Source organism: Pseudophryne corroboree, chromosome 11 (genome assembly GCF_028390025.1).
Source record: "Pseudophryne corroboree isolate aPseCor3 chromosome 11, aPseCor3.hap2, whole genome shotgun sequence".
NCBI lineage: Eukaryota > Metazoa > Chordata > Amphibia > Anura > Myobatrachidae > Pseudophryne > Pseudophryne corroboree.
This window is the reverse complement of record NC_086454.1, coordinates 266,125,699-266,150,444: the sequence shown is the minus strand read 5'-3', so window position 1 is coordinate 266,150,444 and position 24,746 is coordinate 266,125,699. Positions and strand designations below refer to the sequence as shown.

Below are 24,746 nucleotides of genomic sequence, written 5' to 3'. Positions count from 1 at the left end.
CACCGCCGGCTCAATAGAACGAATACAGCTGTAGCTCTGTGTGTGCTGTACCTCAGTGGCTGCCTGCCCTGCCAGCGAGCAGGTAGCTGGCCTGTCTCCGCGATCCTTTCGGCTGCCACCCGGGCGCCGTCTCAGTCAGGGCCTGGGACTGGAGTCCCCACCGTCCCCCCTTGATGGCGGGCCTGACTACACCAAACATGAAAAACTCAAGTCGACCTTTTTTATGTCAACCTAATGGCCGTGTCGACCTAGCCACTGTTGACCAATAGGTGTCGACCTAATGAGTGTCGACCTAGACACTGTGGACCGTGAGTCCCATACCCCTCCTAAGACCCCTGCCCTGATGTGCATGCAACACTCAAGTCCCATACCATGTTCTGCCCCTGAATAGCAGTGAAACCACGTAGAATCCAACTTTGTAACCATGTCCCATTACCTAGAAAATGAATTGCACTGCATGCTGCCCAATAACCTCATCATGACTAACTGGTTCCCTCTCCTCTCTTTCTGACATTTTCACATTTTTGCCAATGTGCCTATTTTAAAACAAGCCTTGTTATTTTATTTTATTTTTCATCTAAACAAGTGTAATTGTGGCCCAGATTTATCAAGCCTTGGAGAGTGATAAATTGAATGGTGATTAAGTAGCAGCCAATCAGCTCCTAACTGTCATGTTACAGGCTGAGTTTGAAAATTTACAGTTAGGAGCTGATTGGTTGGTACTTTATCACTGTGCAATTTATCACTATCCAAGGCTTGATAAATCTGGGCCCGTATCTGGGCACTATACAGGGAAGAAATATAGGGGGACAGAAAATCCCTTTCCTATATTTTGTGCTAATTTTTATTTACCCATACTGGCCAACTTAAAGCTGCCAGCCAACGCAGCTCTGCAGGGGTCGTGTTTCGGCAAAGTGGGCGACGTGGGGGGGGGGGGGTAGTGTGACAGCGTGATTACGGCGTGATTACACCATCATGGCCCCACCCCTGAAAAGTGCCACAATTACCAGCATCGTGACATGAGGAATGGGGCCATGATGATGCAATTAAGCAATTTCTGAGTGACGTGGGTGGTCCAGGCTCCTTGCTCATTCTTCAAGGCGCCCGGGGTGGCCACTCGAGATCCGGGAGCCTCTGGGACGTCCTTGGAGAGTAGGCAATTTTGTATTTAGCCCAAATTGTAATCAGCTACTTCTCACTAATATCTGATTATCAAATATGTGTATGTTATATAAATCTGTACTCAATATAATATCACACTTCTCATGTGCACACATACTTACTGTGCAGATAAGGGAAAAGTAAGTAATCTTTGGGCTGGATGACATCAAATACAGACATGCTGGCACAATTAGGAGAGTCTGTAGTGCCCATTGTTCTCAGTGCCAGTCATGGTTCTTTATGCAACGTGCAATGAACAAAGACTGGTGAGGTTTTATCAAACTGTTCTAGTTGTACTTACTGTGTGTGGGGCTGTGTTCTAGAACTCTCTAAGGGTTCCCTAAACCCAACGGAAGTTGTTGCTTTTTTTTATTGAGCCTTGTGCTCCAGCAATTGGAGGATAGGATCTGAATCAATCAAACCCTTCGGCTGCCACTGACAGTCAGTATCTATTAATTCAGCGGTGTACAGACATCTTTACCACCCACTGTTAATTTATGTTGCCTCAGGGACTTGTGCCGAGTTGACATAGATACAGTACGGGTAGTCATGAAATGGTAAATATGTCAGATCATTAGTATTACTGAAGCATATAATATAAATATAGTAGAGCAGGTGTTTACAATGAACTAAATCTATGTAATACGCCATTTATCTCATGATTTTGCCATCATAGATGGCGGAGACGTCTCTGTTCTGAAACACTTTGTGTTTCTAACTCGCACAATTATGTAGCAGAAATGCTGTAAACACATAATTAGTTTCTAACATAAGGGGGAATTCAACTGTATGCGATGGATGCGATGTGCAGCTCTGGATGGCACATCATGCACGCTGGCATCATAAGCTTTCCTTAGTGTCCGATAGAGGTGAGGGGGAAGAGATCCATTCAATTTGCCGGCTGTCGGGATCCCGGTGGTCAGGATACCGACGCAGGAATCCCACCAGCCGACAATGCCGCCAGCCGGAATCCTAGCAAAATAGGATTATTCCCACTTGCATAGCCAGATTAAGGGTGGGGCGCAGGGCATACTGTACCCCCCTCTGTCAGGGGGACCCCTGGCTGGAGCACAATGACATCACTAGCTCTCCTTCTTGTGCAGTAGCAGAACCAGGCAGCAAGAATGTGAGCAGGTCAGTATGCAGTGCAGGCAGAGACACAGGAGTATCAGGTTTCATGAGCTACCGACGGAGCTTCCCGAACAGAGGAGAGCTACAAGGGGAATGAGCTGTAAGTGACCAAGGGATCCCATCTTCTCCTCCTCCTTGCCTGGGTCCTTTGTAACTTGTTATATAATGAGAGCATTTGGGTCTAGAAAGAGACACACAGAGTCCTCCTGATTCCTGTCCCAGTGTGTAAGTAGTACAGAAGCTGCTTCTATTCTACATGTGACGCCATAGATGATATATTTTATTTTTATATGTGTATTTTAAGGTTGTACCAGTACAAGAAAACTTTATAAAGTAGTTGTCTCTCAATTAGGTGGAGCTATAAACAGTACTCAGGCATTATTAAACTATCCGTTTAAATCTACTATACACAATTGATTTAAATTTAATATAAACAATCAATCCATACCTCCCAACATGACCCATTCCAGGAGGGACAAAATGCTCTCTAGCTGGACCTCCCTCTTAATTTATGATTGCAATCACCCTTTTTTATAAATTAAATAGTTCAGCACAGGTGTCACCAATCAGATATTAAGAGGGAAGCCCAGATAGAGAGCATATTGTCCCTCCTGGAATGGGTCATGTTGGAAGGTATGTACAATCAAATATATACCCCTCCCCCTCCCCCCCCTTCCACCAGGGCCCCCCTGTCTTAAGTGCCCTAGGCACCCCTAAGGCTTAATCCGGCCCTGCCCACTCCTAGAAGTCAACAACACCCATAGAGTGGAAACAGATTCCGTGATGAGCGCAGCGACCCCGCAAGGGGACTCTTTGCGCTTGCCCCACTGCCGGCATTCTGACGGGCAGGATGGTGATGTTGGGATATGGACAGCTGGAATCCTGCCCGCCAGTAAACCGTACTGATACCCGGGGGATAGCTGCAAAACTGTCACTGCAGTAACTTGCCTATTCTTACATCATGAAAGGATCTAGTGAAGCTCTCAGTACTTGCAGAAGGAAAGATACAATGTAATTATATTGTTTTTACTGAATCGCTTAATGAAAAGAAATGAATCCAACCTCTGCAGGGTTTAATTGATGAATTTAACATATTTAAAATAAAAAGATGAATGTGGGATGTGCGCAAGGAGACTCAGTCAGGCAGTACTTAGTAACACCTTCTTTGGCCGAAGTCACAGGTAGCAAGAACTTCTTGTAGACAAACTAAGGGGCATATGCAATTATCCTCAGGGCTTACTGTGGGAGAAAAGCCTTGAGCTTTAATGCCCGGAGCTGTTCAATTTTATATCGCCCGCAGTAAACACACGACTAACTTGCGTGAATCCATAGGTTGTGGGTTAACTCGCTCAACCGCGGTAAAAGCCCTACTTACTGTGGATTTCTGTTCGCACCTCAGGAGGATGCAAACAGAAACCAGCGGTGGGCTTGCTGGGTGCTGCAATAAAACAGCTCCGGGTACTGCAAGAAGCCCGCTGTAAGCTCTGCAGCTAATTGATTATGCCTCTAGGTGTCTATCTATTATTCTGACTTTGGGAAATTTCCCTGAAGGGTTTGGACCAAAGAAGGCATGGGACTGCTGCTTAACAGGGCGTCCTGATCCGAACCCCCCCCCCCCCCCCCCCCCCCCCCTCCATTCCTTACCTCCTCCACTGGCATCTCTGCATCCATGCGGGACTCTTCTACTGTAGCACAGAATAATTCTTATTATTGTTATTCTTAGTTTTGGGGAGTATGAAATCCCTTCCGACACTTTAGTATCGAGTTCCTGTAGGTACTTTATAGCTTTGGTATCGTCTAGGGCATTGTCTAGCTGAAACCTCCAACCTGTTTTAAACTTCAGTTTCTTTCAGGGGCGTAGCCAGAACTTTGTGGGCCCAATAACAACATATTGAAGTGGCCTCTGTCCCAATGCTTCTAGAGACACCTCTCTGCAGCAGTTGTTAATTCTATGCCCCATAATAGTGCCCTAGTTCATTTACTGAACCATAGTAGTGCCCTAGTTAATGTTATGCCCCATAGTAGTGCCCTAGTTAATGTTATGCCCCATAGTAGTGCCCTAGTTAATGTTATGCCCCATAGTAGTGCCCTAGTTTACATGATGTCACATTGTGGGGCTGCCAGTGTACAATATGCAATACAGTACCCCCAATTTAGTTATGACAAACAGGTCCTAATTCGTGATTGTATGGAATTACATAGCTACAAGGAAGCGGTTGTGCAATTCTGTGTAATTAAAATTCAAATGTGGAAATAGACACCTGCATGCATTTGTGAGATCAGAGTGCTGCTTCTATGGACGCAGCCTCGGATCACCATCACCATCACCATCATAATGGTTGTGATTCACAGTGATTTTAGGCACTGGTCAGCCTGAGTATGCTGAAGCTTATGCAGGCAGGCCATCGGATCTGGACACCTAGGTCCAGTAAGTCTGCGTCCAATGAAGAACGGTGCCAGGTGCTTCCCCCGCTTCGCCACCCAAACGCTGCAGCATGTCAATCACGCTGCGACTGACAGGGGACCGCGAGCGATATCACAAGACCCGTTCTGCACATGCGCAGACCCACAACCTTCGGATTTGTACATAAACCATCAAGTTTACATACAAATCTGTATATGGCCCACAGTGCCCTCTGTTCATATTATACCACATTACAGTGCCCTCTGTTCATATTATACCACATTACAGTGCCCTCTGTTCATATTATACCACATTACAGTGCCCTCCAGTTCAGATTATGCCACATTACAGTGCCCTCTGTTCATATTGTGCCACATTACAGTGCCTCCCAGTTCATATTATACCACATTACAGTGCCCTCTGTTAATATTATACCATATTACAGTGCCCTCTATTCATATTATACCACATTACAGTGCCCTCTGTTCAAATTGTGCCACATTACAGTGCCCTCTGTTCATATTATACCACATTACAGTGCCCTCTATTCATATTATGCCACATTACAGTGCCCTCTGTTCAAATTGTGCCACATTACAGTGCCCTCCAGTTCATATTATACCACATTACAGTGCCCTCTGTTCATATTATACCACATTACATTGCTCTCTGTTCATATTATACCACATTACAGTGCCCTCTGTTCATATTGTGCCACATTACAGTGCCCTCCAGTTCAGATTATGCCACATTACAGTGCCCTCTGTTCATGTTATACCACATTACAGTTCCCTCTGTTCATATTGTGCCACATTACAGTGCCCTCCAGTTCAGATTATGCCACATTACAGTGCCCTCTGTTCATATTATACCACATTACAGTGCCCTCCAGTTCAGATTATGCCACATTACAGTGCCCTCTGTTCATATTGTGCCACATTAGAGTGCCGTCCAGTTCAGATTATACCACATTACAGTGCCCTCCAGTTCAGATTATGCCACATTACAGTGCCCTCTGTTCATATTGTGCCACATTACAGTGCCCTCCAGTTCAGATTATGCCACATTACAGTGCCCTCTGTTCATATTGTGCCACATTAGAGTGCCGTCCAGTTCAGATTATACCACATTACAGTGCCCTCCAGTTCAGATTATGCCACATTACAGTGCCCTCTGTTCATATTATACCACATTACAGTGCCCTCTGTTCATATTGTGCCACATTACAGTGCCCTCCAGTTCAGATGATGCCACATTACACTGCCCTCTGTTCATATTATACCACATTACAGTGCCCTCCAGTTCAGATGATACCACATTACAGTGCCACCTCACCATTATAGCATCCACTACACACTCCTCTCACTGAATATGTAATATCACACAGTTCAGACTGGAAATGGACCAGATGCAACAAGTTAACAGGCCAATCTGGGCAATTGGTATGCAACTTTATAACCTGGGTCCAGGCCCTCCTAAGCCTCTGGGCTCCATAGTAATGGCACCCCTTACACCCACTGTAGTTACGCCCATGGTTCTCTACTGACTCTGGGACACTCACATAACGTATTATAATGGGTGCAGTATGTGCGGTGCACACGGGCCCCTGGGGGCAGGGTGGCCCACATCATACTCTCTGCACCCATAGATGATACGTACATGTCCATTGTCACCAGAGAAATCACCTGGAAAATGGCGTGGGTGGTATAATCCTGGCGCTCTCCCTGTGCATGCGCTGGTGAGAGGGCGTGGGGGCTTGTATAGAGGCTGCACATGATTTCCTCCTCTCTTAATCAGGCCCTGGACCTTCACTTCTAGGATTTGTTGAATCCATTCTACCGCCACACAATGGCAAAGCACAATCTGTCCACTATCATTGTTAATGGTAGGCCAGATGTTCTTTATCTTCTACTAATGCGTCACCTGTTTTCTCCAAATACATTTTAAGTGGTTGTGGTGAAAGAAGAGTATTGTTTGTCTGAGCAATCCGCAGCACTTGTTCCAGAGAGCTTACGGCTTATCTAAGTCTTGTTTTGCAGACTCCAGATGTTGATTTTTGTGATAAGTTATATTTGTGTAAGAAGTGAGCAGTGCTGTACTGTGGACCTGTGTGGCCACTACTCCTGCCAGCTGCACCCTGCTGCAGGTGCTTTGCCGTCATATGTAGGTTTTTGCATTGCATATATGCCCAGTTTACCCTCAGATATTTCTGGGACTTCCAGATCTTGCTTAATCTTTAAAGCCGGGTACACACTGAGCGATAATGAAAGGCCGGCGATGAACGTCTATATCGTTGCACGATACAGCATTCTATGATATAATGCGTACACACGATAACGATCAGTGACGTCACTGCCGGCATTCCCCGACATGCAGCTCAGCCTGACATTGACGGGTTGAGCTGCATGTCAGCTCAATATTGGTGATTGCTGAACGGCGTGCAGGAGCGTGCATTGTTCATCGTTCACCAATATTTCCACCATACACCCTGGATGCTATAAGCCAAAAAATAAACTATAACGACATTTATTTCATTCTCGTTTATTTTTTAGAATGAAATCGCCTTGTGCAGGGTTGGACTGGCCCACAGGGGTACATGGGGAAACCACCAGTGGGCCCCACTGCCTGGGGGCCCACCCCCTCCTCTAGGGATCAGGTTCCAGACTGTGCACTTGAATTGTACTTTATACATATTATCTACAGTGCATTGCAGCTGTTAATCTGGTACATTATCATGCATGCACTAGCAATATTTACTACAGGCTTGCCTGCCCGATTTTTGCATGAGCCTCCCGCTGCCCCGCATACCTTGTCAGCCCTCACGATTTTCAAAGTCTCCATCCCCGTAAATTCGGACTGCGCATGCGCAAGTTCGGAAATGCGGGGGGCGGGGCCAGCAGGGGAGAGGCACACTGTGTCCTGTGAGAGCTCTGTGCACTGCAGACTGTCAGAGTCTGCAGCAGGATATGAAGAATGAGCACAGCAGCCACCTATAGTGTACAGGGGAGCACATGACCCGGCAGCCAGGGCTGGCCCCGCCCACCACACTAACAGTACAGTAGGCAGCGTGACACAGCCCAGCCTTCCTGCTCCTGCTTGTGTCTGCCCTGTGCTACCTCCCCCACCACACACTCCCTGCTCCTCAGGGAGCAACAAACCAAGTGTGTACTGTGTCTGCTGGGGGTTATTGGGGGGGGGGGGGGGTAGTAATGTAATGTGTTGCTGTGTGTAACATGGGGGGGGTGTAGTGTAATGTGCTACTGTGTGTAATACGGGGGGGTGTAATGTAATGTGCTGCTGTGTGTAACATGGGGGGGGTGTAATGCAATGTGCTACTGTGTGTAATACGGGGGGGTGTAATGTAATGTGCCACTGAGTGTAATATGAAGGGGAGGGGGGGGGGTAGTGTAATGTGCTGCTGTGTGTAATATGGGTGGGTATAGTGTAATGTGCTACTGTGTGTAATATGGGGGGGGGGTGTAGTGCAATGTGCCATTGTGTGTAATGTGGAGGGGTGTAATGTAATGTAATGTGCTACTGCGTGTAATATGGGGGGGTGTAGTGTAATGTGCTGCTGTGTGTAATATGGGTGGGTATAGTGTAATGTGCTACTGTGTGTAATATGGGGGGGGGGTGTAGTGCAATGTGCCATTGTGTGTAATGTGGAGGGGTGTAATGTAATTTAATGTGCTACTGCGTGTAATATGGGGGGGTGTAATGTAATGTAATGTGCTACTGCGTGTAATATGGGGGGGTGTAGTGTAATGTGCTGCTGTGTGTAATATGGGTGGGTATAGTGTAATGTGCTACTGTGTGTAATATGGGGGGGGGGTGTAGTGCAATGTGCCATTGTGTGTAATATGGAGGGGTGTAATGTAATGTAATGTGCTACTGCGTGTAATATGGGGGGGTGTAGTGTAATGTGCCACTGAGTGTAATATGGGTGTGTGTGTAATGTAATGTGTGTGTAATATGGGGGGCGAGGGGGCTGTGTAAAATGTAATGTGTTACTGTGGTAATATGAGGGGACATGGAGCAGCGGGTCCCAGAGCTGCTCGCAGAGGCAGGTGAGACATGGAGCTGTGGGTCTTGCTGAAGCGTTGCTGTCTATCATGGTGTGACACACACACACACACACACACTCACAGTCTCTCTCTCTCAGGTATAGGGGCTCCACCTGGCGTAGTGTGTATAAGGGACTCTACCTGGGGTAATGTGTGTAAGAGGCTACCTGGCGTGATGTGCGTAAGAGGCTACCTGGCGTATGGTGTATATAAGGGGCTGTCACGCGTAATGTGTATAAGGGGTACTGCTGTGTGATGTAATGTGACAAATGTACACTACTGTACAGGGTATGTAATGTGAATTATGTGGTCATACCACTTTCCCATGAAACCATGCCCCTATATTTTTTGGGGCGCGCCTTCGGCGCGCAGGCCCTGTTTTACGTTTGGGTTTGGGGCACCATTTCTATTTCTGGCACAGGGCACCAAAATGGCTACTTACGGCTCTGGCTGTGTATATAATGTAATGTATAATGGTGCTATATATATATATATATATCACACAATCGCACACCAGAGTATATACTTTAGGTTTTCTGTTTGTCCGTCTCTTCTCACCAGTGTACAGTACACATTACCGTAATATATAGTGCACCTATTATTACTCTAGTGTACCTATATTATTACTCTTTTTTGTTTTTGGCTGGTTTTAGTACTGTAGTTTTCATCAGGACACACCCCTGAGTGGCAATAAATCCCCTTATAGGTGGACCTAGACACACCCTTTGGGCGGAGCATGATCTCCCCCCACCATCAACGGAAAGCGATGCGTGTTCTGCTGCCACCTGGAATCTCCCTGAAACTAGTTTTCAAAAGTAGGCAAGTATGATTTACTATACATATTTGTCATGGGGCCCAGACCATGGTTAGCCAAGCCTCTGTGGCAGTTGGCCACATACCTAGGCATGGGCCTCTACCACAGCATTCCCCCGGTGGGCCCTCCATGCCCCAGTCTGACACTGGCCTAGTGTGTACACGGCTTAAGTTTCGTACCATCCCAATCCTAACAATGTTTCTAAAGAAATAATAAACCAAATGGAAGAACATAATAACACTTTTACGTAACACATTAAATGTTTTTTAAACCTGAATAATTCAATTCAATTCAATAAATAGTAATTGCACATTAATACATGCAGAAATAAGTCAAGTTTCATTTTGCCCCTGCAGAGGTTATATTAATATCTTGTCACTTAGCAATTCAGTCACACATAGAAAACCTCTGCACACTGTTTAAGTGTGCTACTTACAACCATGCTTTCTGGCAACTATTAAGGATTCTGAAAACTGTAGAGAATTCCCAAAGCAGTCCTGCAAAGTGGTTTCCTAATTAAATATTTGCATCCATTTAAAACACTTTACAAGACAAAGAACTAGGGATGGACATCATTAGCATTCGATGGCGGCAAACATCGGAATGCTGCCACTAAATGGCACACTACCATCGCAAGAAAAACATAGATGGTCGGCAAACATCGACCATCAATGTGCATCCCTACGAAGGACCTAATTTATGTGTCAGGGCTTCTACTTCCCGCATCAGGCTCCTCTGTAAATGTCACCATCTTGGTTTTATATCCCATGCGCATTAGGAGATTTGTAGGCGCACAATCAAAGATCCAAAGATGATACCGAGCTGCGCTTCAGTAATGAGGCCCATAATGATTGTTTTAGTGCTGCTAATTCACCAAAACAAAAAAACGTCCCTGCACTTAATATAGTTCAATAATTCATTTTAAGATATTCCACAGCAGATGTGTAGGGGAGCTCTGTAAAAATAATCTGGCCAGGCTTAATGTAGCGATTTGTGTCATCAGGGTCTGCCCGCTGTGACACAATTTGCAGCTTCATGCTACGCACACTGCAGTGCAATGATGCAAAATACACAAGAACTCCATGAAGTTCACAGGGTGACAACAGCAGTCAGGACTGCCATAGCTTATTCTGGCTGGGCATCATGGAGATTGCCAGACATTGTCGGGGGCCACTAGGGAGGGAGGGGAGTGGGTACTAATTACCCGGCCCAGGTCTGATGGAGGGGCCCAGATACGTCCCCTTAATTGACAGCAGCAACCGCAGCTCTTCTCCTCAGTCCAGTACACAGCATCCATCAGCCCAGTACAGTACATGTTGCTGTGTGCTGTGCTGCAGTGTTGCCAGGGCGGTGCTTAAAATGCTATTTTTTTTCCTGTATTTTTTTTTTAAGGGTGCATGGCCACGCCTCCCACAATCAGGCCACACCCCCTGGAAAGAACCTGGGCCCAGCCAGGCTCTCTACTGCCCTGCTCAGAGAGAGTAAGAAAGTATGGGCTGAAGAAAACGGAAAGACAAATCAGAAGCTAAAAAGAATTCTGGAACTCTTCCTATAAACCAATAACGTTTTGGAATAAAGTCAAAAGAATTATGGGAGTTGTAATGACATTGGAAATATACATTTTCACTTTATAATCCCGAAAGCTTTTCTTTTTTCTGCCTTTATTAATTGTAGTGTGAGCAGCCATATTGCTTGCTCTGTTGACAGAGACTGAAAAGAAGTTATTGAGTTGATTCCCGTTATTATTGGCGTAGTCCACAAACCGGCCGTCTCTACTACGTAGGTGACAGGTGCACTGTGGGAATCCACCTTCACCCTTTGAAAGGGCACGGTTACACGGAGTTAAATTTAGAAAGTTGTCACTTATTTCATGCTATGAAAGTAAATTGCTAACACAGAGCATGATAGTTCCCAACCTCATGGCCCCTTTAAGTCTGAAGAGGTTAATTCTGTGTCTGGTGTCAGTGGTAAGGTCACAGCAGATGGGATGGATGGTTTTGCAGATACAGAGCCCCAGCCATTTCTCACCCCTGGGGAAGGTGATACTTTGGGTCAGCTGGGAACACGGTAGCATAGCTTGTAAACTCAGTAAGTGGCTATATTTTTCAGTGCTGCTTCCTTAACCTCAGTGTTCGTTATGCTATCCTATTCCCACCCTGCTGCCGTTTCTGACGTACATAGCACTGTAACTCACTCCAAAAATGACCTCGGCTAAATAGTATCTCGCTGCCGGATTCTAAAAAGGCTTCAACTTCTTATAACATATGAAGTCTTTACAAACATACATGTTGACAGGTTAAATATACAGCTTAATAAAAAACATTTAGCTATATTTTGAAACAAGGAAATACAATCTATTGGGCTCGGACAATATACATATGACAAGCGCAATAAGCAGACCATGGTCACACGTGTGATTTCAGGTGAAAATTTATTCCGCAAAGAAATGAATTGATTTTGATACATAACACACTCAAATATGAAAACACAGACCTTCAATATCACAAGGCAGCCTGAGCTAGCGCCTAGTGAACGGCACTAATGTTTCCATCCTCCTCAGTGCTGCCTGGATGAACTCTTTCTGTTTAAATGCTTTCTAGAGCTACTTTTACAACCAATAATCCTTTTTTAATTGAACTGTCCACTTTCAGACAACCTTTAGACAATATTATATGCCCTTGGCTTTATAGTAGGCACAGGTCATTCCCCCTGGGAAGCCTCTCTGTTAGCTGATGCTGAAAGTTATTCCACTGCAGCACCTTAACTGCCACACTGCCAGGGGATGGGCGGATCAGGGTGCTCATAAGTCACTAGACTGCCACTTACTGTATGTTCAGCAGTGCAGTGGACCCAGAACCCTACAACACTTCATGATTGTGGTGGAGGCTGAAAGGTGTTTCAGAGCTTTACTGATCAAGCACTATTTCCAGAACTATTCATTCAATTTGCCAGCAGTAACATTAATGTCAGCTCTGTGCTCTGCAAAAGGCAGCTGGTGTGCGAGTGGTGCTGTCGCACAGAGCGTAGGGCTCTGGTTCAGCACCTTCGCTGCCCCACAGCCCCACCATCTGGCTAAGCAGGATGCCTGGAATGACCCCCTCTATCCAGGATCACTGCTGCAGTGCCATCCAGAGCGTCTAGATGCTCCAAACATGCACCTTGCAGTCTGTACAACCACTCAGAGCTTCCTCAGGAAACTCAGGGCAGTGCTGTTCTTCCCGGTGCTGGCGACCCTGCCCGCTCTGTGCGATGCCATGACGTCATGCACTAATGCAGTGCGGCAGGCACATGGCAATCTGTTAGGCTGCTGAACAGTACTACTACTACTACTACTACTACTACTACTAGTTGAGTATCCCTTATCCAAAATTCAAAATCCCACATTTTTGGGTCCCCTACTGAGATAATAACATATATATTATATATTATGTGTATATATAGAAATATCATATAGATATATAATATAATATATATGTATATGTGTCATTATCGTGTCATTATCTCAGTAGGGCAACCAAAAATGTGTAATTTTGAATTTTGGATAAGGGATACTCAACCTGTACTACTACTACTACTACTACTACTACTACTACTATTATTACTAATTATTATTACTAAAGAAAGATAACCAATAAAAACAAAGACTAATAATAATAATAATAATAATAATAATAAAAATACAACATAATAACAACAAATGAAAAGATAATAAAGACGACTGAAAAGGTAATAATAACAATTACTGTATGACTCCTGATTTTAGCCTAGAATAATGTACACCTATTTAGTATCTTTACGTTTTGGAGAACTAACCCGATGCACTAATGGTGTTGTCTTAATTGTGTGTAACTGACAGCAAGCAAAATTGTGAAAAATTGTATTTTTACCTATAAAGGTGACATAAATAAAAATAAGTTTATTCCAGTATTCTACAAAAAAGGAAATCCTATCTGCCAAAAAAAACACAAAACCAAACAAAAAACACTACACACAATATAATACACACATACAATATGTTTTAGCAAATTTAAAAAAAATACATGAGAGTATTAAGAATTGGGATTCAACCCGATAATAAAGGACAGGAAACATTGTGAAGTGGTTACAAGATACATTATACAGAATACAATGTAGCATTCCAGTGTACAATACCCTTCTGTCTGTTAAGAGGTTAATATAGGAATATGACATTGACCACTTCTGTGGTAGGTCTTCCTAATGAATAACATATCCAATCTTTTGTGAACAAAATGTAGTAAAATGAATTGTGTTCCGTTGCCCTCTCTTCTCTATACTGAACTATTCCTCCCAGATCTTATGTAAAGTGTAGGTGTGAATTCTCCATAAGCCCTAAACGCTAATCTACAGAATGTGCACGGGAAAATCAGCACTCACATCTGCAAAGAGTTAATACCTTGTTATCTTATAAAAAAACACACGTGCACACACACAAAGTATTAGCGCCGAATATATACCCTTGTGTTTCCACCTTTAGCAGCAGCAATAAAAAACAACAAGCTGGAAATTATCTTAGGAATAAAAATGTACATGATAAAACTCTTCATTCAAAACTAATTGTGAAGCATTTGCTGTCTTTTATTAAATTAGGGAGAGAAGATGAAATAAATATTTTATACGCTCGGCTGCAAAGTGGGAAAATACAGTGTGTTTGGGATTTTACTGCCTTCAGAGTGAAGAAATGTATTTGCAGCGAGTGGAAAATAGACAGCAGGCATAAAATTCAGCACATTCCCGCTAGTAAAATTATTTATCAAGTTAACAAGGGTGGGACACTGCTAGTGACAACAGGCCGGCGAGGAAAAGACGGCTTTTATATGTTACCTTTGGGTTAGAGCGAATGTAAAAACGCCACTTGACAAGCTCTTCGCATAAACATTTCTTTGTAAATGAGGCTGTATTGTTAGAGAGGAAACACGAAGCCAACATGTATCATTGTAAACACAAGCCCGTCCGGAGATCAGGCATTAACTGAGGTGCCACAGCCTGCACCAAACTCAATGGGACGTAATTTGTGAGATCATAAGGGTGGTAAAAATGTATGTGGCGTCTCCATCTTATTTTTAGCTACTTCACGGCCTGTGGAGACCGTAATGGAATATTCTGAAATGCTTTGGAGTCAGTGCTGGTAATGAAGGGGCAAAACATGAATACTGTACTCTGTGTTACATTGTAGACTAATTGCTCTCAGCCTTCTATCCCATTTGCCCTTGAATCCCATTTTATATGTTATATAATTTGGGAAATAAAGAAACATTAGAGTTATATATACATATTTTGTGCTGAACTATGTAACTGCTTTGGGTCTCATTTACAATTGGACGTTTAGTCAATTTTATGACACATAACTTAGCTGGAGCCGTACGCTGCTCATATTTTTAAAGTGGCAATCATTTACACGGCAAAACCAACCTGGTTTTGCAGTGTGAATGACTGGCGCTTTAAAAATACGGGCAGACTCACACAAAGTCCCCAACAGACTGTTAAATTTCACCCATGGACCTTCTGATTGGCACGTTGGTACGGTAGCCTCGATAAATTAAAAAAAAATCTTGCTTCTGACAATTAGCCCACTACAGTACATTAATGGAGGTGGTTCTGAAGGGGTATATAAATACACAATGTATATATGAAAAGGTAGGCAACTTGTGACTCCCCAGTTGTTGGAGGACTACAAGTTTAAGAATACCAAACTCATGCTTGGCTCCTGTGGCGTCTCCAGAGGTGGGGCTGCAGTGCAGTCCAAAATTCAAATAGGGGAGCCACACCAACTGCCACCCCAAACACTGCCAATCATAGCTGGCCGGAACTCACTGGACGTTTTTGCTGTGTATACCCTATTTCAGTTTTGGACTACGCTGCAGCACCAACCTCTGGAGTCCCACTGCTTGGCTCCGATAACTGTTGTGATCCCTCCCCAGCAGGCTCCGCTCATCTCCCACCTCAGTCTATCACAAATTTTTGGCTGCGCATGCGTTCACTAATGGCTGTGCGTGTACATTTGCGCTGTAAAAGCTACACATGCACATGATTACAGCCCAGCAGTAAAGTGATAGTAATTGCTAGCTGTCCTGGTACGATCCCCAGAGAAAATAATTTCTCAGCGCTGCAATATGCAGCAATAAGAAATAATAAAGACGGGGCCAAATCACATTCTTTGTTTAATAGGCCCCACAGTTCCAAAGCAGCTGGAAAGCTTCTGATAGTCCAAAGTCCCTGTATGTCATTGTCAGGCACTGATGTATAGGGGGAATCTTTGCATTTCAGTGTCTATGTTTCTCTGTCTCAGAGGATATGTTTTCAATACCAGCCAAAAACAATCCTATGTCACTTGCCAAAGAATAATAAAATGCATCTTACCAGTTTACAATAATTAAGACCGTAGTTGTTACAGTAGTCTGGGAATTCTGCCAAGGTTGAATGTTGTTATACTTGTGACATCATTATTAGTGATGTGCACCGGACATTTTTCGGGTTTTGTGTTTTGGTTTTGGATTCGGTTCCGCGGCCGTGTTTTGGATTCGGACGCGTTTTGGCAAAACCTCCCTGAAATTTTTTTTGTCGGATTTGGGTGTGTTTTGGATTCGGGTATTTTTTTTACAAAAACCCCTCAAAAACAGCTTAAATCATAGAATTTGGGGGTCATTTTGATCCCATAGTATTATTAACCTCAATAACCATAATTTCCACTCATTTTCAGTCTATTCTGAACACCTCACACCTCACAATATTATTTTTAGTCCTAAAATTTGCACCGAGGTCGCTGGATGACTAAGCTAAGCGACCCAAGTGGCCGACACAAACACCTGGCCCATCTAGGAGTGGCACTGCAGTGTCAGACAGGATGGCACTTCAAAAAAATAGTCCCCAAACAGCACATGATGCAAAGAAAAAAAGAGGCGCAATGAGGTAGCTGTGTGACTAAGCTAAGCGACCCAAGTGGCCGACACAAACACCTGGCCCATCTAGGAGTGGCACTGCAGTGTCAGGCAGGATGGCACTTCAAAAAAATAGTCCCCAAACAGCACATGATGCAAAGAAAAAAAGAGGCGCACCAAGGTCGCTGTGTGACTAAGCTAAGCGACACAAGTGGCCGACACAAACACCTGGCCCATCTAGGAGTGGCACTGCAGTGTCAGGCAGGATGGCACTTCAAAAAAATTGTCCCCAAACAGCACATGATGCAAAGAAAAAAAGAGGCGCACCAAGGTCGCACCACAGGTATAGAATGTAGATGGATAGTATACTTGACGACACAGAAGTAGGTACAGCAGTGGCCTTCCGTACCGTACTGCTATATATACTGGTGGTCACTGTGTCAGCAAACTGCAAAACTAAAATGCACCACAGGTATAGAATGTAGATGGATAGTATACTTGACGACACAGAGGTAGGTACAGCAGTGGCCTTCCGTACCGTACTGCTATATATACTGGTGGTCACTGTGTCAGCAAACTGCAAAACTAAAATGCACAACATGTATAGAATGTAGATGGATAGTATACTTGACGACACAGAGGTAGGTACAGCAGTGGCCTACTGTACCGTAATGCTATATATTATATACTGGTGGTCACTGGTCAGCAAAACTCTGCACTGTACTCCTCCTATATATATATTATACTGGTGGGGATCCGGACTGAAAGTCGACAGTAACTAGGTCGACAATGTCTAGGTCGACCACTATTGGTCGGCAGTAACTAGGTCGACAGGGTGTCTTGGTCGACAGGGTCTTTAGGTCGACATGTTCTAGGTCGACAGGTCAAAAGGTCGACATGAGTTTTTCACAATTTTAATCTTTTTTTGAACCTTTTCATACTTAACGATCCACGTGGACTACGATTGGAACGGTAATCTGTGCCGAGCGAAGCGGTAGCGGAGCGAAGGCACCATACCCGAAGTATGGCGAGCGAAGCGAGCCATGCGAGGGGACGCGGTGCACTAATTGGGGTTCCCGGTCACTCTACGAAGAAAACGACACCAAAATAACATTAAAAACTCATGTCGACCTTTTGACCTGTTGACCTAGAACATGTCGACCTAAAGACCCTGTCGACCTAGACACCCTGTCGACCGAGTTACTGTTGATCAATAGTGGTCGACCTAGACATTGTCGACCTAGTTACTGTCGACTTTCAATACCACACCCATACTGGTGTTCCCCAGTCCCCACAATAAAGCAGCACACTGAGCACAGATATGGAGTGTTTTTCAGGCAGACAACGTATACTGGTGGTCACTGTCAGCAAAACTCTGCACTGTACTTCTCCTATATAATACAGCTGCTCCCCAGTCCCCACAATTAAGCAGTGTGAGCACAGATATATGCAGCACACTGGCGTCCTCTCCCTAACATTTCCAATGCACGAGTGAAAATGGAGGCGACGCGCGGCTGCTTATATAGAATCCGAATCTCGCGAGAATCCGACAGCGGGATGATGACGTTCGGGCGTGCTCGGGTTAACCGAGCCATACGGGAGAATCCGAGTATGCCTCGGACCCGTGTAAAAAGGGTGAAGTTCGGGGGGGTTCGGTTTCCGAGAAACCGAACCAGCTCATCACTAATCATTATAGGCACATTACTGTACGGCCATTGTTATTATTGCCGTTGGACCCTTACTGTCATTAGTATCATTTGCATGTGACTACTCAAAGCTCTGTTCTTTGGCTATTAGTTATTATTATACATTTCTTTGCACCATATTACTGAATAGCCCTTATGGTATGTACTTACATGAGATTGCATATGCTGCTTTGCCCTTTTCTGAGTTCACTGGAAGGTAAGATACAGTACCACAGATGGGCTTGCCTGCCCGTAGATACCATTGCGGGCAGGCAAACCGTGCGTAGGGGGGGAGAGGGGGGGGGTTAAGTTTAGGCTGCGGGAAGAGGGGGAGTTAGGTTTAGGCACCACCGGGGAGGGTTAGGCTGCGTGAGGGGAAAAGGTTAGGTTTAGGCTCCGGAAAGGGAGGGTTAGTGGGGCATTGGGCGAAGGTAAGTATACGTTCTAGTCCCTGTCGGGATTCTCACCATCAGTATGCCGCGGTCGCTCTTCTGCATCCCAACCACCGGCATATCCTACCCAACCTGTTTGTTTATTGAAAATAGCCTTAACACAACCAGTGGCTGACTTGCTGTTGGTGCACGGCTGGTAAAGGGCCCAGCATCGCCTCCCCCACCCCTCTGATCTATTTGAGTATCCGTGTAATCTTTGTCCCATACTAAAAGTTTCTGACTGTGGCCACAAATTTAATTTATGCCACTACACAAGCACAGTAGCACTGCACAAACACAGTAGCACTACACAAGCACAGTAGAACTACACAAGCACGGTAGCACTACACAAACACAGTAGCACTGCACAAGCACAGTAGCACGCACTACACAAGCACAGTAGCACTGCACAAACACAGTAGCACTACACAAGCACGGTAGCACTACAGCAGCACGGTAGCACTACACAAGCACAGCAGCACTACACAAGCATGGTAGCACTACACAAGCACAGTAGCACGCACTACACAAGCACAGTAGCACTGCACAAACACAGTAGCACTACACAAGCACGGTAGCACTACAGCAGCACGGTAGCACTACACAAGCACAGCAGCACTACACAAGCATGGTAGCACTACACAAGCACAGTAGCACTACACAAGCACGGTAGCACTACACAAGCATGGCAGCACTACACAAGCATGGTAGCACTACACAAGCACAGTAGCACTGCACAAACACAGTAGCACTACACAAGCACGGTAGCACTACAGCAGCACGGTAGCACTACACAAGCACAGCAGCACTACACAAGCATGGTAGCACTACACAAGCACAGTAGCACTACACAAGCATGGTAGCACTACACAAGCATGGCAGCACTACACAAGCATGGTAGCACTACACAAGCACGGTAGCACTACACAAGCATGGCAGCACTACACAAGCACAGTAGCACTACACAAGCACAGTAGCACTACACAAGCACAGTAGCACTGCACAAACACAGTAGCACTACACAAGCACAGTAGCACTACACAAGCACGGTAGCACTACAGCAGCACGGTAGCACTACACAAGCACAGCAGCACTACACAAGCATGGCAGCACTACACAAGCACAGTAGCACTACACAAGCACGGTAGCACTACACAAGCATGGCAGCACTACACAAGCACAGTAGCACTACACAAACACAGTAGCACTACACAAGCACAGTATCACTACAACCATCATATTTCATCATCCGTCCTTGTTACTGTCTAAGCACAGGACAGATAATAAACATCTACTGGAACCTACCTTAGCAACCTCACCTCAAATGTATACTGTCATAGCAACCATTCTGAAAAAGTGTCTGTACTTCTGCATGTTATTATCCCAACATAAGGTGAGCTGTACCACATTGGTCCGTACATTTTAAGAACTTGTTTACATCACTTTTATTTTTTTATTAAGCCACTTTACTACAATGCCAACAGAAAGCACTTCATCTCCCATTAGCCTTACTCATAAATAACAGTTTGATCAGCAATTCTTATAACATCACAATGAGAAGCAACTTGTACAACTTCACTAACGTTCCCCCTCCCAGCCTGTCACAGAAGCTACTCTCTATAGCCAGCAGAAGACAGATTATTTTAACTCTTCTGTCTCTATACTCTATATATCTAGACTATGAGTTTGCATAAATGTTCTGATGAAAGTGTCCAATTGATCAACAGTATGAATAAATCTGATTTATACTCTTGGTAAGTGTTTCATCTCAATTTGTGCTTTTAATAAATGCGTAGTCAAGGACCGGAACAGCTGCCTTAAATCACTTCCAGGCAGTTACACTGGCAGGGAAAACACAGTGGAAAGTACATCTTTCTAAAGAATAATTGCAAGATGAAAAAAATAAATAAATACAAAACAAACACCAAAGAAGAAAAAACTTAGGACAACGACGCGACTATGATATGGAGAAACTTTGCCATTATTTGCCAAAAAATGTATGAATTGCCTTTTATTTTAAATAAAAAAGAATTTAAAACTGATAAATACAAGTAAAGGGATAGAGCTGCAAATACGAAACAGTCGTGAATTAACAACACCAATCAATATTCAGCAAGACTTGAATCCCTCCCTAAAAATGTAATAATCCATTCTGTTTATGCCATGCCACGTTCCACACTGTATGTTGCGTTCCAAAATCAGGACATTTATTCTATAGTAATCCAAGGTATAATCATTACATTTCACCAGTATTTATTGTTACCTTCCTTTCAATACATAAAAAAATCTTCTTGAAATAAAACAATGTGATTGGTCCTCCCCTTACTCCTCCCACTACCCCCCAACCAACCCAATTTTTGCCAGGGCTATAAGTAAAATGGGAGTTGTTTCCTGCAGCCCTTTTTCCCCAAAGCAAGGGAGTGTGCTGCCTTAATAAACTGTTTTACTATGTGGTAGAGCAGCTATAAAATATTCCACTGAATTCTTACAATTCACCTATTAGTTCTTACAATCTACTTAAATTCCTGTCACCTGCAAATGCCGGGCAAAAGCAGGATTTTAAAAGAGGATTTCCACATGTAAGAGTTAGTAAAAAGCAAAAAAAAAAAAAAACAGGCCAAAAGTTAAGTGGTGACGGAGTGTTCAGAATGGCGCTAAATCTACTTTGACAAGTGTATAAGCACTATACTGCATAGTTGAGCATACATCATATACCTATCAGTGTATGAATGAAATATGTATTTACCAGAAGTTATCTTTAGTATTAAAAGTATGCACAGATCTTAGATTTAATTTTTACAGAGCTTATTTATTTTCAATTATTTTTCTTATTACAAATCACCGTAGCTCATAATTTCCAGGTCGAAAGTTGACCCACAACAGGGCAATCAGTAAGAGGTGTTGCCACCAATGAGCGCGAGCAGAAATCTGATCAGCAGGTTGAGCTGCTGCCACTGGGCGTGCCTAGAATTTTTATTTTGTCCATTTGCGATACAGAACATGGGGGCAGCTGTATTAACCTGGAGAAGGCATAAGGAAGTGATAAAGCAGTGATAAACTCAAGGTGATAAACGCATCAGCCAATCAGCTCCAATATGTAAATTGACAGTTAGGAGCTAACTGGCTGTCGCTTTTATCACCTTGTGTTTATCACTGGTTTATCACTTCCTTATTCGTTCTCCAGGAAAATACATCTGCCCCATGGTGCGTGATATATGGAGGTATCACTACTACTGTTCTGAACTTCTTGGCAAGGTTTTCAGGCTACTGGAAACCCCCTCTAAGTGCGTGCCGGATATGGTGTGAATTCCCCAGCATCAGATGTACACTATGTCTTAAGTGTCTCTATGACTGCTTATTATGTTTAGTAAATCAACCACCTACCTATTACGGCATATTATTGCAAACCCTTATTTAAAGAGGTATCCATGCAATGACTATTATATATTAGATTTACAGTCTCTCCCTAATTTAAGTACCTGTGCCCATTATTTGTCTCTGACATGAATTTGGGCACTCAGGAAACTACTGTAGAACGGATCGAATGGTTCCCATTTGGTGCAGCTGACCGATGACCGCACACACTGACAGATTGGGATTGTTTCTCTACATTTAAACCTGAATGTGAAGCCATTTTGAAATCATGATCAAGCCTCGATGTGTGTAACCACTTGCCCAAAATCCATGCTGTGGTCTGTTGACCCCCTTGGTAATTGGAAAAGTATAAGGGGGTAGCAGAAATATTATAACTCCATGCTGGATCATATATTGACAGCTGATGCAATAGTGGTGTGTTCAGATACAAACTTATCTGATCTTGTGCAGTGGCGCAGTGAGGGGAGGGGGAGCGGCTTCTAATTACCCAGGCCCATTCTTGTTGAAGGGGCCTGGGTCTACCCCTGCCCTAAGCCTCCCTTCCCCCTTCGCCCTCTCTTAGGTGAAGGTCATTAATAATGATATAATAGAGTAAGTCTCAGCACCCACCACGATACAGAAATCAGATTATTTAAAAAACTATTTCTGTAGCTTTCATTTTCTTCTCCAGTCCCCGCCCCTGACATTAGAGGGTTACCGCTCTTTCTCCCTCACCTGTCACTCATCGGCTGCTGATAACATTTTATTTTTTCCCCAATAGTAATTCTACACAGAATATAGTGACTGGATGAATCATTCCTTATCAGTCCCTTAACCCTTAGTAGAGCAGGTTTACTTTTAAGAATAAAAGAGTGGATATACTGTACTTGGAGATAAACACTGATTTATTCCAGTTTACTATTCTGATACTGTTTTTTTTTAATTTTATTTTCTATTTTTCCACAAAAGAAAATTTTCTGTATAGTAATTAACTTTAATTAAGTGATTCGCCTGTTCAAGGATAGGGCCTGTGCTATTAAGTACCACTGTAGGAAGAGGGTCAATTTATGATTGCCATGTATTTATAGCAATGTTCATTTTCCCAATTCCTAGATTATGTCAGTTGTCTTGCAGTCTAATAATGCAATACTGCAGCAATGTCTGGCAGCCAACGATAATTTTATGCCTTAATTACTGCCTTTAGAAGAGAAGGTAAATCTCGCCAAAAAGTAACATAAAACACATAAACTGATAGTCTTTATTATTTTGGAAGGGCTTTTAAGAATGTAGGATCAAAAGATAAGTAAAACCAGTATTAAAGGTAAGGAGAAAAACTTTTTGACAAGCTTTGCCTTAACTACTGTCCCCATTACTTGGTACTGCTTAACGTTTTTGCACAAGTCCCGTATCAATGACATCAGAGTAACCTACATAATTGCCACGTTGTATGAAAGTCACCTAAGTAACAGCGATAGCTGCAATAGTGACATTGGAGTTACCTATGTAACAGCACTCAATATCAATGACATAAGAGTCACCTACATAATACCCATACAGCATCAATTACATTAGATCCACCTAAGTAACTGCCATTTACTCTGCCCTAATTCTGTTTATCACGTCATGGCTATACTGCTTAGCAAAAACAATGTAAGGTTGAAGTAAAATGCTAATATTAATTTTAATGATTTCATTCTGGTTTCCTTTTGCCTTTCATCTAGAGAAAACGGCCAACTGCGTATTTCATCGTTGGTGGGGCATAGCATAAGCCCATATATGATGCACTCAATATACTGTAGTCAATAGAATATAAAAGAAACAACTTACATCCTTACTCAGGTTTCCCTCCCACGTACACCCCACCAATATAGACTATAGCTGTGTTATTACTAATCTCGACATACCTGCCACTTAATGATACAAAACTATTTTTCCAGGGGTCCAAAAGCCTTGACAACATTTTGTTATTGCAGCCGCCCCACCCTAATATAATTAAACAAATCAGGAATTGGATTCTTTTTGGTGTTTGCCAGAAACCCTCCGAATCAGTATTGTGAGAATCCTAAAACATGATTTGGAAGAATCCAAGTTAAGAACCGTACCAAAATTTAGGCCCGTCAAACACTTTAGAAACCTTCAATTAAAATATTAAAATAAGATTTTTTTTTTTTTTACGTATCAATATAAAACGCAGCAAGAATGAATAATGTATTTAGAGTACAAATATTCTACGTGAGTCCTTGTTTGGATATTTGTGAAAATCTGGCTTTTGCAGGCACTGAAATGATTGCGTCCTGGAGGAAACACATTTAGGGTTAATAGTTACTGGTTGCATTATTGTCATGATCTTCCCAGCAATGCACAATAATGGTACATCTAGCTAGTTCTAAGTTCACTTGAGATTTGCATTAGTTTTCCGGCCGCTGGAATTTTTTCTACTCCCCAGTGTTTATCTGTACGCGAACCTCTATCCTGGTCTCGGTATAACATTTTAGTGCATTCAATAGCTATTTGTTGAGATACATGTACAGTGTGCCCTCCTTATTTATTTCTTTTTACAGACTGAAAATGTAAAGAGAACACGTACCTTTTGAACTTCAGGCATCAACGATTTTCACATCACTGATGTGGAGGATTCCCGAGTGTACCTGGGCGAGTAGATATATCAAAAGAAACAAGAGTTCATGAATATTCACGGCTTAATACAGAGAGATCTCACACTTACAGCACCTAAATACACTGATTGTATCTAGTCTTGTATTATAAAACATTTATACAACACGCTGTGATTGGAATATATCTACAC

General features: G+C 43.4%; 1 long non-coding RNA gene across 1 annotated transcript in view; it reads right to left on the bottom strand.

Moving 5' to 3' along the window:
* Positions 1–24,746, bottom strand: part of LOC134969428 (uncharacterized) — a 43,675-nt gene extending 18,929 nt beyond the window's left edge. The window contains exon 1 of the long non-coding RNA XR_010189477.1: positions 24,528–24,746. This is a non-coding gene — a long non-coding RNA (uncharacterized LOC134969428). The remainder of the gene's footprint in view (positions 1–24,527) is intronic.